This window comes from Acomys minous, assembly GCF_964271855.1.
Source record: "Acomys minous genome assembly, chromosome: 7".
NCBI lineage: Eukaryota > Metazoa > Chordata > Mammalia > Rodentia > Muridae > Acomys > Acomys minous.
The window spans coordinates 5025745-5039141 of record NC_140488.1 but is presented as its reverse complement, the minus strand read 5'-3'; the positions used below and the strand labels follow the sequence as shown (position 1 = coordinate 5039141).

General features: G+C 47.6%; 1 protein-coding gene and 1 pseudogene across 2 annotated transcripts in view; both read left to right on the top strand.

The window, feature by feature from the left end:
- Positions 1–13397, top strand: part of LOC311601317 (uncharacterized protein) — a 318508-nt gene that overhangs the window by 37129 nt on the left and 267982 nt on the right. The gene's annotated exons all lie outside the window — the stretch shown is intronic.
- LOC311601928 (melanoma-associated antigen 10-like) lies at positions 11608–12533 on the top strand (annotated as a pseudogene). Its single transcript has 2 exons — positions 11608–11713; positions 11898–12533. The product of its transcript is annotated as a melanoma-associated antigen 10-like (transcript).

Genomic DNA, 13397 nt, shown 5'->3' with positions numbered 1-13397 from the left:
AAACTCGCAAACCGAATCGAAGAACACATCAAAGATATCACCTGCCTATTTCCCTCACCCTCACCCTCTCCCTGTTGGGCATGGAACAATATGGAATCCCCATCAAGTCCCAGGATACTGGAATACTTGTGTCACAAAAGGGCTCTGACCCCTTCCCCAAGTCCCCAGAATGCTGGATAAACCTCAAGGCTCCTTCCCTTCAGGAACCTCATAAATTGGCTCCTGGCCCCCCCACGTCATGGTTTCAGATATCCCCATGGATGTAGATGGGTATGCAGAGGTTTGAGGGGGTTTATGACCACAGTCACTGTGAACTTTGCTTTAGGACCCAGCACAAGATGCACACTTGCTTCACCCTTTAGGCCTGTGTGCTTGGGCTCTGACGCCCTGACTTGCACATTGACCAAGAAAGTCATGTGACATCTCCTCTCTAGAAAACTCTGAAGTAGACCCCATGAGCTGATTTCCACCAGGAAGGACTAGAGGGAGGGGAAGGGGCTCGTTCCCACAAGAAGACCTGCTCTGGGGCAGCACATACCACAGCCACTGAACTATACTCCTGGAGTCACCCTAAACACAGCCAACCTTCCACAGCCCCCCCTTGGGACCTAGTTTTATCCTGTCATTCAGGCACTCCTCTTTCCCATGGGGAATGCCTCAATGTGGCACCTTTGCAATGGCCCTAGTCAAGGAGCATATGGGGCCTGTGTGTCCATGTGGTTCCTGTTTATCATTGTGGGCCCCACTTGGTTCTTGGCTGACCAAGGGTATCAGCTGCCTCATTAGGGGACCACCTCTCCTAAAGTACTCACCTCCCCTCAGTAAGCATGGGGAGCCCATGTCCCTTCCAGGAACATCACAAAATGGTGCTTAGTTTCCCAAAAACCAGAATGTGTGCTGTGAAGGGTGGGGGAGGGCCTCCAGACTGGCCCTAACAAGGAGGCATGGTCCATGCTCCAGGCACCTCAGATAATAACACTAGCACCCCCACTGCAACCATGGATGAAGATACTGGAATAAATATATACAGTGTGTCTTGTTGTAGGAACAAGCCCCTTCCCTTCCCTCTTGTCCTTCCCACTGGAAATCAGCCTGTGGATTCTACTTCAGAGTTTTCCAGAGAGGAGAGGACAGCTGGGTAAATTTATTATCTACCTAGATGCATGCTGCTTCCTGTGGTTCTTGACCCAGAGAGAAGAAACCTCCCCTTGCCCTGGCTAGCAGCCCCAAGCCGGACAAGCGTGAGGTACTCATTTCTGTTCCCCATGAGACCTGCCCTCCTCGCTCTTCTGGACAGCTAAGAGGAGCCAGAATGCAGTTAGTGACACCATAACAATTAGATGGGGCGAGGCTGTACATTTCTGGCCATGTGTCTCTGAGTCAGGGCTCCTGGGGACCTACCTTCTAGGAATTGGGATCAGAACAAAAGGGCTAGTAACAGCAGAATTTTAGCAGACCCATTGTATCTAGCCTGAATCTGGAGTGACAGCAGCTAAGCTGTGAAGCTGCCTTTGGTCAGTGATCATTATCTCAGAGTCTTTGTGTTATAGTCTTGAAGGTTTCTCAGAGCCTTTGCGTCAACCCAGTGCTCTGACTTGTCTGGCAACCCAGGAATTCACATATGCCTTAGGTGATGGCTCTTTCCAGATAGCCTGTAGATCAAATAGGAACTTTGGGTATGTGGAAATTGACTCCCAAGAGATGCCTTTTCTTATTTCGAGACAGAGTTTTTCTGTTTTTGGCCTGGTTGTCTTGGAACTCACTCTGTAGACCAGGCAGGTCTTGGTCTCACAAATTTCCAGCTGCTTTGGCATTCCCTGAGTGAGTGCTGGGATTAAAGGCAGTGACACCTTTTTTGTGTAAAATAAAAAGAGATTTTAGGGCCAGGTGTCATGGTGCAAGCCTGTGATCTCAGAACTAAGGGAGACAGAGGCAGACAGATCTAGGTGAGTTCAAGGCCAGCCAAGACTAAAACATGAGTCTAGGACATACAAGTCTACACACAGGACAAAAGAAGGAAGAGAAAAAGTGTGCGCGCGTGTGAGAGAGAGAGACAGAGAGAGAGAGAGACAGACAGAAGAGAAGAGAGGAGAAAAGAAAGAAAGAAAGAAAGAAAGAAAGAAAGAAAGAAAGAAACCCTATCTATAAAAGAAAATAAAGATTGCTTCACCCAGATAAAATCTGATAATCACAGAGTAGTAAGTAGTTCAATAAGATCCCAGAAACCATGCTGAGCAAACCTTCCTGTGTGTTTTTTGTAACTCACTTTTAAGCAGACATTTGTTCTACTGAAGAAGCCAGGAAGCCTGCAGGATGTTTGTTGTGCTCATAGGCATCAGACACAGCTATCTGCCCATTTTGCCTGACAGAAGGGAAGCAGTTCCTTTTGGTGAAGGGGAACTAGATGTCTTTGGACCTAACAGTCCAGAATTTGTTGACCAAAAGGGGCAGCATGGTCTCTTCTGTAAGTGCTTCTCAGCTGAAGTTAGGGTTGTTACTGGAGGCAGTGACCTCAGAGTGAGTCAGCAGGCAGGACAATCAGAGGACTGACTGTCTCTATGCTGATATCAACTCACACAGTGGTGACACCTGAATAGGGCAAGGGAACACTCCCTCCTCTGTGTTCCCTCAGGGATGGCCACTTCTTTTGGCAGGACCTTGTGGGGGATTTTCTCTAGAAGCCTCCATCCTATCCAGTGAGTGCCACTTCCCCTCTCCAACCCCAAACTCTCAAACTGCACAGACAGGCACCAGAGCACCAAACCCCAGGTTTGCATGGCCTGTCCTTAAGGAAAACCCCACTGCCTGTCATGTTGTTGAGAAGCAGCAGAGCATCAATGTCAGTGGAGTTTCAGGGCACACAGGGCATGTGACCTGGGCTTCCTCACTGAGCTCACAGCTTAATGGCAAGAAGGGGAGGGCCCAGGAAGAGCAGCACAGAGCTTGCCAAGTGCCTGCCTCCACACTCAGGAGGAAGGAGGAAGAGTGGGTGGCAGGAGGTGGGGCTGGCCTAGCCGTGCTTGAGACCTTCCAGGAGGGAGATCACAGCCACAGGAGGGCAAAGGGCACAAACTCTGATCCAGAGTTTCCTTGCTTTCTTCTCTTCAAGTGGATTCCAGGGCTTTCAGTGTTAGAGTCCCTGGGTGGTCTCAGCCTTGTGCTTACCAGGCAGCACAGGCCCCTAGCTCACAGTGTCCTGGCTATGAATCCAGGTTCAGGCCCAAAGACCCCCCACCCCAGCTGAGGGTATGCACAGCACCACAGAGTACTATTGGTCAGGCCTGAGCCAGCTGCTCCCATGAGACTGTTGAGGGAAGTTTACAAACATCCACTCAGGTGCCTTTGCCCAGCCCCTGACACATACTTTCTTTTCTTTTTCTGTTTTCTTTCTTTCTTTTCTTTGTTTCTTTCCATTTTTTCTGAGACAGAGTTTCTCTGTATAGCCTTGGCTGTCCTGGACTTGCTTTGTAGGCCAGGCTGCCCTAGAACTCACAGTTCTCAGCCTGCCTCTCCCTCCTAAGTGGTGGGATTAAAGGCTTGGTCTTCTGCAGACATATAGTCTGTGAGATCAGTGCAGCAGGATGTGCTAACCATTAGGGACACTATTGGATCAGGCTCATCCTGAGGACCTCTACAGGGGGCCGGGGAAAGTGTCCATAACAGCTGGCACAGAAATAAGTCAAAAAGGAGTGTCAGGAGATGGGTCAGGGCTGAATGGAGAATGAATCTATGAGAAAACTTGGAAGTAAGGATAGTGTGCCCTGCAGCAGGAGGACTGGTGCTGGTCTTGTGGGTGGGGCTGTGACTGCTGAGGTCAATAGTGGTGGGCAGGGTTTGTATGCTAGGGTGGAAGGGTGGGTGGATCTGGACCTAGTAAGAGCTAGAGAAGGAAACTTTGTGCACTGTGGAATCCCTTGGGAACATGTCCTGGCAAGGGTGGGGGAGGACCGTGTTTGGGAGTGCTTAGAGCTGAGGCAGAGAGGCAGACAGACCCAGGCAGAGGTGTAAGGGCCAAACTGGATGTGAGGGGCCCCGTGATTACTAGGGAAGCAGGAAGTATTGAGGTGCTGGGGGCGTGGCTATGGATCCTGCAGTATGGAGGTAGGGGGCTGCCAGTCTGGGAGGCTAGGTGATCACTTACAAAATTGGGCTGGGCTCTGGATGTTGACCTGAGAGGAGGCAGGGTCACCCTAAGAGCAGGATGGGGCTGTGTAGGTGTATACTAGTGTGGAGTTGTGAGAGCTGACTGAAGAGTGGTGGACTGAGCTCTCTTGCTGATGCAGGGCTTGATTGAGGTCTGGCCTTTCTCTGAGTGCTGGATTGTGTCAGTGTAACTTTTGGTCCCTACTTAATGTTCCCAGAACCACTGAAGGAGAAGGCGCCCCAGGCCTGCTTCTGCTGTGGCAGTTGACATGGGCTGGGCTGTGTGAGTGGGGATATAAGTGAGCAGGGAATGCAGAGCACCAGGCCAAGGCTATGATGTAAGAGGTCACTTTCTGAGGAGCGGTCAGAAGGCTGAATCCTCACTTGACCTTCATTTGGCAGAGAACACCTGTAGCAGTGGGGCACTGTGACCTGCTGAGATAGAGTAGTGGGTGGGGACTGTGATTGCAAAGGTCAAGGAAGGGCAGTGGGTTTCAACCTTCCTAATGCTGGGACTCTTTAACGCAGTCCCTCATGTGTTTCGTTGCTATTTCACAACTGGAATTTTGCCACTGTTAGGAATGGAACCACAACATACATAGCTTGTGTGGGGTTCACGACCCATGGGATGAGACCATATCTGTGGGGGGAAGTATTGTACATTCACAGGGAGAAGCTGTGAGTGCTGACCTAAGGAGCTGTAGATGTGTATCTGGGGTCCTGTACAGAAGCTGTCTCTGCTGGGGTAGCTTGTGCTGGAGGTGTTGTGAGTGGGGCACATTTACATAGTAGTGGTAGGTTGGGCTTGATGCTACGGTGCTGTTGAGGCTTATGATATAGGCATAGTGGGCAGAGCTTGCAAGCCGAGGTAGGAGCTTTGAGCAGTGACAGGTCTGCCTCCTGTCTGGCCAGTTGATGGACACGTTGAGGGCTGGGTGAAGTGTAAAGTGTTGGCAAAACTACTGAATGCAGTGGAGAAGAGGGAGCCTGTTTCTGTGTGCTGCAGCAACTCTTGTGGGTCCGACTGTGAGGGCTTTCCTAGGTGGGCTGCATTTGAATTGGATATTCCCAGGAAGGGCCAAGCGTCTTACCTATCTCCTTTTTGGAAGGAATATTTAGTATTCCCGAGTCCAGCTCTGGTTATCTTAAGTAGGCATATTTGGAGTTATTAACAATGTTATGCCCAAATTTTGAGGGACTCTCTGAACAGACTACCCAAGAGCCGAGTCCAAATGCAGTGGCAAGAATGTGTTTATATTTCAGGGTCGAACCCAGGACACACCTTTAATGCGCTGACACAGCAGGTGCAGCGAAGTAGCCTGGATTCTCAATTGAGAGGGTTTTTTTTTTTATAGGTTTTAGACAAAGAAATGGGTTCTACAGTATATGATTGGATGACATCTGGGCAGAAAAGCTGCAAGCAGAGAGTTACAAGACTTAGAGTTTCATGGTTGTGTAATAGGTGTAGGGGCAGGTTGGCATATAGAGAAGATTGGCTGAAGCAGTCATGGGGGCATTAGGAAATTTGGCCTGTCCTGTCCTAATTGGTTTTTGCCATGTGCCAGAACCCGTGCTGCTCAGCCTGAGGAGCAGAGAGTGTATTTGGACATTCCCAAGGTGAGCTGATTGTGTGGCCAGGGAATATTTTTTTCTGTTTTGGCTAGTTTGTTCTTAGTGTGTAATCTGGGTTCAGCCCTTGGCTAGGTTTAACACAAAATGGAGTTTCTTTTTCCAAAGGGAGTTTGTTTGGTCCTTACAAACAAGATAGTTTAGAATGAGGGTTTTATTTTACATTTTACCCTGTTGGTGTGTGTCTGTAGATGTAGGCAGATACCCTGAAAAGCTTATTCAGTATTTGTCATATAAGCCATTCAACTGTAGAATAATATAGTTATCCGTATCCTAGATGGCATTAAACAGAAAACTATAAAAACCCAACATCTACAGGAACTCAGAAAATGGTAACATCAGGTTGTTTCAGTTTCCTTTAGGGATTTTTAACGATATTCAAGAAGACTACAAATCCTAACCCAGAGACCCTGAGTTCAATTTCCAGGAACTAACCCTGTGGTTTACAATGAGATCTGGTGCCCTCTTCTGGCCTGCAGGAGGACATGCTGTGTAAATAATAAATACATCTTTAAACATTTTTTCTTTAAGATCCTAAACTACATCTTATATATTAGTCCTCTGAAGTTACATAATGTCTTTCCGTGGGCTGTTTAGATTTGTTTTCTCTCTTTGTCCTAGTGTCAGATGGTCTCCTGACCCAGGACAGGTACGTTGGAGTAAATTTTAAAACAAGCATGCTTGGGTTGGAAGACAGGGTGTCTAATTTAAATCCAGAGGCAGCTCTTTAATAGAGTAGTACAACATGAAGCAATAGAATTTCAACCAAAATTAATGAAAAGATATGGGGAAGAACATGCCATTCTCACCAAAGGAAAAGACTACCAAGGGGACATTCCAATTCAGAACATCTTTGAACAATATACAAGAGCACCCACATTTATTAAAAAAAAAACAAAAAGAAAACAAAACCTGAACAAAGTTGCTACTAAACCTAAAATCATTGAACGGTGCAGACACCTCAGTTGTGGGAGAATGCATTGCCCCACTCTAACCAATGGACAGATCAGTGAGGCAGAAACAAAAGAGAGAAAATATGAAACCAACAGATCGAATGAATCCAATGGACCCAATGGTTATCTACACAACTTTTCCCTGAAGCACAAAGGAATATTCACTCTTCTTTGCACCACATGGAACCTTCTCGAAAATTGGCAGTATATAATCGGTCACAAAGCAAAGGGTAACTTATACAAAAAATTGAATTTACCCATTGTGCTTTCTCAGATCACCATGGGTTAAAATGGGTCTCAACAACAGAAATAACAAAATCCCTACACAATCATGGAAAATGAGCAACTCCCTACTCAGTGACAACTGGGTCAGGGAAGAAATGAAAAAGAAATTAAAGACTGTCTAAAATTCAATGAAAATAAAGGCACAACATACCCAAGCTTATGGGTCACAATGAAAGCAGTACTAAGAGGAAAGTTTGTAGCACTGAGTGCCTTCATACAGAAATTGGGGAGATTCCATACTAGCCCCTTAACAGCCCCTCTGGAAGCTTCTGCAACAAAAGAGGCTGATACACCCAAGAGGAGTAGATGGCTGCAAATAATCAAACTCAAGCTGAAGTCAACAGATTAGTAACAGAGAACAAGAGGAAGAATGAATGGAATCAAGGGGCGGTCCTTTAAGAAAGTCAACAAGATAGACAAAAGACACACACTTAGCCAAACTAACTAAAAGGCAGAGAGAAAATATCCAAATCAACAAAATCAGAAAGGAAAAACAGAACATAACAACACACACTTTGGAAAAAAACCAAAGAAATATTAGGTCTTTTTTCAATAACCATAGTCTAAAAAATTGGAAAATAGAAATGAAATGGACAATTTTCTTGGTAGATTCCATTTACCAAATCTAAATCAAGATCAGGAAAACAAGTTAAATAACTCCATAACCCCTAAGGAAAAGAAGCAGTCATTGAATGTGTCCCAACCTCGGGGAAGGGCGGGAAAGCCTCAGGGCCAGATGATTTTAGGTAAGAATTCTACCAGACTTTCAAAGAAGAGCTAATACCAATACTCTTCAAACTATTGCACAAAATAGAAACAGAAGGAACATTGCCAAACTCACTCTATGGGGCCACAGTCATTCTTGTGCCTAAAACACACAAAGACCAACCAAAGAAAAACATTTTCAGGCCAATTTCCCTTATGAACACTGATGAAAAATATACTCACAAACAGAATTCAAGAGCACATCAAAGATGTCATTGGCCATGACCAAGTAGGCTCCATCCCGGGAATGCAGAGGTGGTTCAATATATAAAAATGCATCAACATAATTCATTATATGAAGAAACAGAAAGAAAAACAAAATATGATCATCTCATTAAATGCTAAAAATCATGTGACAAAATACAACACCACATCATGATTAGGCCTTGAGGAGATCAGGGATAAAAGTTCTGATAAGCTGGAGCACTGACTACTTACTAATCAGTCCCAAGCCCAAGATTTTTTAATTTCCCTTTGGTGGTATTCTGAATATAGACTTGAGGTTGCCTCTCATCATGCTAGAAACAAGTCTGTCCAATATGTTTACCAAGTCTTCGGGACTGAGAAAAGAATGTCCACACTTTTACTGGGTCTCAAAGGCATAAGCCTACCCCAACTGTCTTATAGACACAACTTTAACTTTTGTCCCTAGTCTGTATTTGTCTCAGCAGGTTTTTACCTGGCTAACAGACTCGATCCAGAGCTGCTGAGAGCTGGACCTGCTGGAAGTTGATGTAAACCAGTCTCGCAGATGTGACTACTCCCTGTCTCTTCACCTGGATCAGCTAAAAAGATGCTTTTGGTAAGTGCCCCATTACCTAGCCTTTGACTACCTTTTCAGCCTTTCTAGGCCCGAATAACAGTGCCCCTAGTGTCACCAGGAAAAAAGTGACAGAAGAGAATGACTTTGCCCATTGTCCCACTTTATAGGCTGAAATGCTGAGTCAAGGGCAACTCTCTGGCAGGAGGGACAAATGGCCACAAGGAAAAAAAAGCTTAGTTCTATATAAACAGTCGTGCTTTGTGCCCAACTCATACCAAGCAAAAGGTAGGTGCCATCCAGATAATGGTCATGAGAGCACAGTACCTGGCCCTACAACAGACCAAGTTACAGGAATACCTGGCCCTACAGCAGGCCAACTCAGCAAAGAAGATTCAGGAGGACTCCTGATTGGGCCTTCAGGGCAGGTGTCAGAGGGAGGGAATGAGAGACCAGAAGAACTAAAATTGGATTTCAGGGTCACCGGGACAAAGGTTAAGAAATAGGCCTAAAGGGGAGACCAGTCATGATAAGGCATAGCTGACCAGCTGAGGGGTAAAGAAGCAGTCCGGCTGCAGGAGGGCAGGGAGAGTCCTGGAATCCTCTGTTTGGACAATGAAACGGTCAGTTCTCAGTTTGAATCTTAACACACTGACCTTTCCTCAGATGAGCTGGGTCAAGTTGCTCAACTACATCTAGGCAAGAGGGCCTGGGGCTCAGACTGAGCCTTGCCCAAGGCTGTTTGTGTAATAGCAGTCCTGGGAAGGCTTTGTGAGTTCCTGCCTGTGTGCTGGCCTGGAGTTTCTTTAAATAGTCCCTGGACTTCTCACCTGGATGAGTCCAGCCTGGGAACTCTCAAGCCTCACAGATGTCTCCTTCTCAGGTCAAGTTCCTCTCCTCCATGAGATCCTAAACCCTCTCAGGATAAGTGAGCTGGTGCTGTCATCTGTTGACCCCCGGGGGCCAGGAGGCGGAGGGGCATACCGATCTTGCGTGATGTGCACATGACCTAGCTATCCCTATCTAAAATAGGGTTTCTTGAAGTACACCTGATGTGCATTCATCTTACCTGTTCCTCTTGCTGTCTTACCTTTCCACCAGAATGAATCTGGCCAAAGACTCCTCTGCCCCACCTTTCATCCTGAGGTCCTGTAAGTAAGAAAGACACTTCCTGCCTTGCAGGGTGGACACCGGGACATAGCTGAACTGTGGCACCTCATTTTTCTTAGCTTCAGATGGCCACAGTCCTTGGGGGAAGGTCCAAACTTTGAATCCCTTTTGCCTTACAAAGATGGCCCCAACTGCTGATATGATTCAAATCCTAGGTAATAGTCATCACCACCCAGAGATACCTCACTCACCCTAACTCAAGATGCCTAAGAGAGGCCATCCACAGCAGCTTCCCCTTAGAGCTCCACAGGAAACAGACTATGGGTATAACAGTATTGTTTTAATAATTATCTTTATTGCCTATAGGTCCTGCTAGCAAGCAAGCAAGATAAAGACATATGTTATATTTTAAAATAGCCTTAGTTAACCTGGGGCAGGGCTGGTATCAATCCTCTAAACTACCTCCCATGGTGGGGCAGCATGGGATCCCTGCCTCAGTCCCATGCCCTCTGCTTCCAACAACTTCTATCAAGCTACCTCGCATCCTGTGCCTTTAGGTAAGGGACACTACATCTGGGGACTGAGGTGCTCCAGGTCCCTAGGGCTTGAGACCATTTTGTGGAATTCTTAGACCTTTATGTAAGGGGCTCTACTTCCAGTGAGTGAGGGCCTCCAGGTCCCTAGAGCTCGAGGCTATTTTGTGAAGTGTCTGTACCTTTAGGCAAGGGACACTCTATCTAGGGACAGGTCCTCTCTTGGTTCCCAGTGGTTGAAGCCCTTTTGTCAGGTTTCTGGAATGGAGAGTGTCAATCAGGTGTTTCTTATTTCAGGCCCTCAGGGGAAGAGTGTTGCTAAAGCTGGGTTTCACTTATTCGCGAACTGGGTAGGAGGGGCCACTCAGAGCCATTTTCTGAGGTGCCTTAAGAATTGTTGCTATACTATGCTGTTTGCATACACGGCCTTGTAGCTTTCAAAACAGTAGTTAAACTCCTGGAAGAGTGACAGGTAGACATAGCATTCTAAATTCCTGCAATAGTTTTGGGGGTGAGCTCCTGGGAGTGCATAGTCTAGTCTTTAGAATCTGCAGGAAAACGCAGGGGCACACCATGTTGACCTTTTTATTTTCTCATATTTCGAGTCACGGTCTCTCTGGATAGCCTTGGCTGTCCTTGACTCAAATTATGGACCAGAATGACCTTGAATTCACAACAATCGACCAGCCTTTTCCTCCTGAATGCTGGGACTAAAGGCAAGCGCCACCAAGGCAGAAACACTTTTCGCTCGTGAGTCGCCCCTGCCAGGCATTTCCAGAGCTGATTCATCTTGACTTCTCTCTCCTCTCTCAGGAAGATGAGCCTTTGGAGCATGGGGTACCATTGGAGGCAAGAGGGAGCCAGGCGTCTTTGACAGAGGAGATAGGTATTGGCAACCAGGTAAGCTGTCATGGTCATTAATGAATATGTGAGAAGGCCCTGTCCCCCAGAGAGAGGACTGCATAAAGCATGCATGGCCCTGTGCTGATGCCTAGGGAACCCTGAGTGGGAGCTGCCACTCTTGCCGTGGAAAACTGATTTTCCAGGAAGGGGAGCTAAGATGCACTTTGGATGGACTTTGGAAGCTCCGAACAGAGCAGAGAGGAGGCCAGGCCAGGTGGCCATCACTGCAGATTCCACCACAGGGCATGATGGCGTGTGCTCCAGGCTCAGCCATCATGTCAGGGTACAGTATTGCCAGGTGTGGGAGTGTGCCACAGTGAGAATCCTTGCACTCAAAGGCACACGCAGGCCCAGAGTCCTTTGGGCATAGGGCACCCCCCAGGAAAAACACGGCAACAAGTTTTGAGAGCTGCCCAAGCTTCAGGTGTCAGATTCAACTCATCCTTTCTCTTCCCCCTGCAGGCCTGTGAGTCTTCATCCCTCTGAGCTGCAACAAGTACATACCTGTGTTCCCAAGAATATCAGCATGGATCCAACTGTCAGCAGACACACAAGCAACCTCCTAGACAGCTCTCAGTCCCAAAGCAGGGCAAGGGGCCTGGATCTTGGCCACATCACAGGAGCTGAGGCAGGTGAGGTGGAGGCCACCGCCACCCACTCAGGGCATCCATCTGTTGGAAATACGCTGGGCTCTCCCCAGTGGCCTAAGAGCCTCCTCTCCTTACTATGCCAGGGGCCCTGTCAGTAGGGCATCATCTCTTGAGTCTTCTGGCAGACTAGTAACAAAACTGGCTGACCCACTCTCTCCCTCACAAGGTGTCCTCAACAGAAAGAGAATTGATGTGGTTCACTTCCTTCTCCTCAAGTACACTAGGAAGCAGCTGACATCTAAGGCTCAGATTCTGTACATAGTCCTCCGCGGTTACAAGGAATACTAACTACCCTGTTATCTTTTCTAAGGCCTCTGATTGTTTGAGGCTGCTCTTTGGCCTGGAGATAGTGGAAAGAAACGACCTGGACCACATCTACTCTGTTGCTCTTGCCCTTGGGATCACATACCATGGCACTCAGCATGGTTTTCCAGGCGTACCCAAGACAGGCCTGCTACTAATCGTGCTGTGCATCATCTTCATAGAGGACAACTGTACTAGTGAGCAGGCCTTGTGGCGTGTACTGAACAACATGGGGCTGTATGTGGGCAGTGAGCATTTCATGTACGGGGAGCCCAGATGTCTCATCACGGAGCATTTTGTGCAGGAAGGGTATCTGGAAGACAGGCAGGAGCCTGAAAGCAATCCTCCTTCCTTTGAGTTCCTATGCGGTCCAAGGGCCCGCGCTGAAACCACCAAGATGAAATTACTCAAGTTTTTTGCCAGCATCTTTAAGCAGGATCCCAGAGCCTACCCCTTTAGATATGCAGAGGCTTTGAGAGAGGAGGTAGACAGGGTCTAGGCCAGGAGGGCCGGGCAGATGGCCCTTCTGGCCCTGCCCTGCACACGTTCTACTTCCCACACGGGCAGTTCCCATCCAACCCCAGCACAGGCAGAGTCAGTCATCTAAGTACCACACCATCATGTGACACAGGGTGGGAGGAGCTGTGTGAACCACTCTCTTCTGTTCTTCCCTCTACTCTGTCCTGTCTGGGTGGCTTGAGGTTGTCTTGTTGTTATAGAATGTTGCTACCTTTACTACAAGGCTCATGAACCTGGGATGTCTTAAGTTTGCAAATGGATTTAGCAATGCCCTTGCTGTTGTTCATTCCCTTCAGGAGAAGGGTATTATTGTGTAAACAAATGAGATTGACTTCCTTCTATGTTGTGCTATTTCTCAAGCTACCATGGCATTCTAAGTGGACGTTCCCAGGCAATGGGGAAGGCCTTGGCCTTTCCCTGACAAACAGAATAAAATGATCTCGATTGCTTCCTCAGTTTTTGTCTCCTGTTCTGGGCAACTGCAGTGAAGGCAAAGGGAAGGTGAAAGCAATTTCTTCTGCATGCTCTCTCTGAGCACCAGCTGCTTTGTGAGAGGTCCTGGGTTAGCAGGCAGCCTTAAGGCTGGTCCACCCTCTTCTAGGAAATGGTGTCGCTCAAGTGCCCCAACCCTGTCAGGAGGACAGGTGAGAACTCCCTTCACAGCACAAGTACAGCAATGTTGCAGAGGGGTCACGTTCAGCTAGTAGCCCCAAGTTGGTGGAGTAAACCAAGGCCCTTATGGGTCTCAGAATTAACTAACCAGGAACAGGGCCTGGGGCGGTGTGAATGACTTAGGGCTGGGAGAAGGGAAAACTGCTCCAAGCTGCTGTGCTGCTGGACTTGG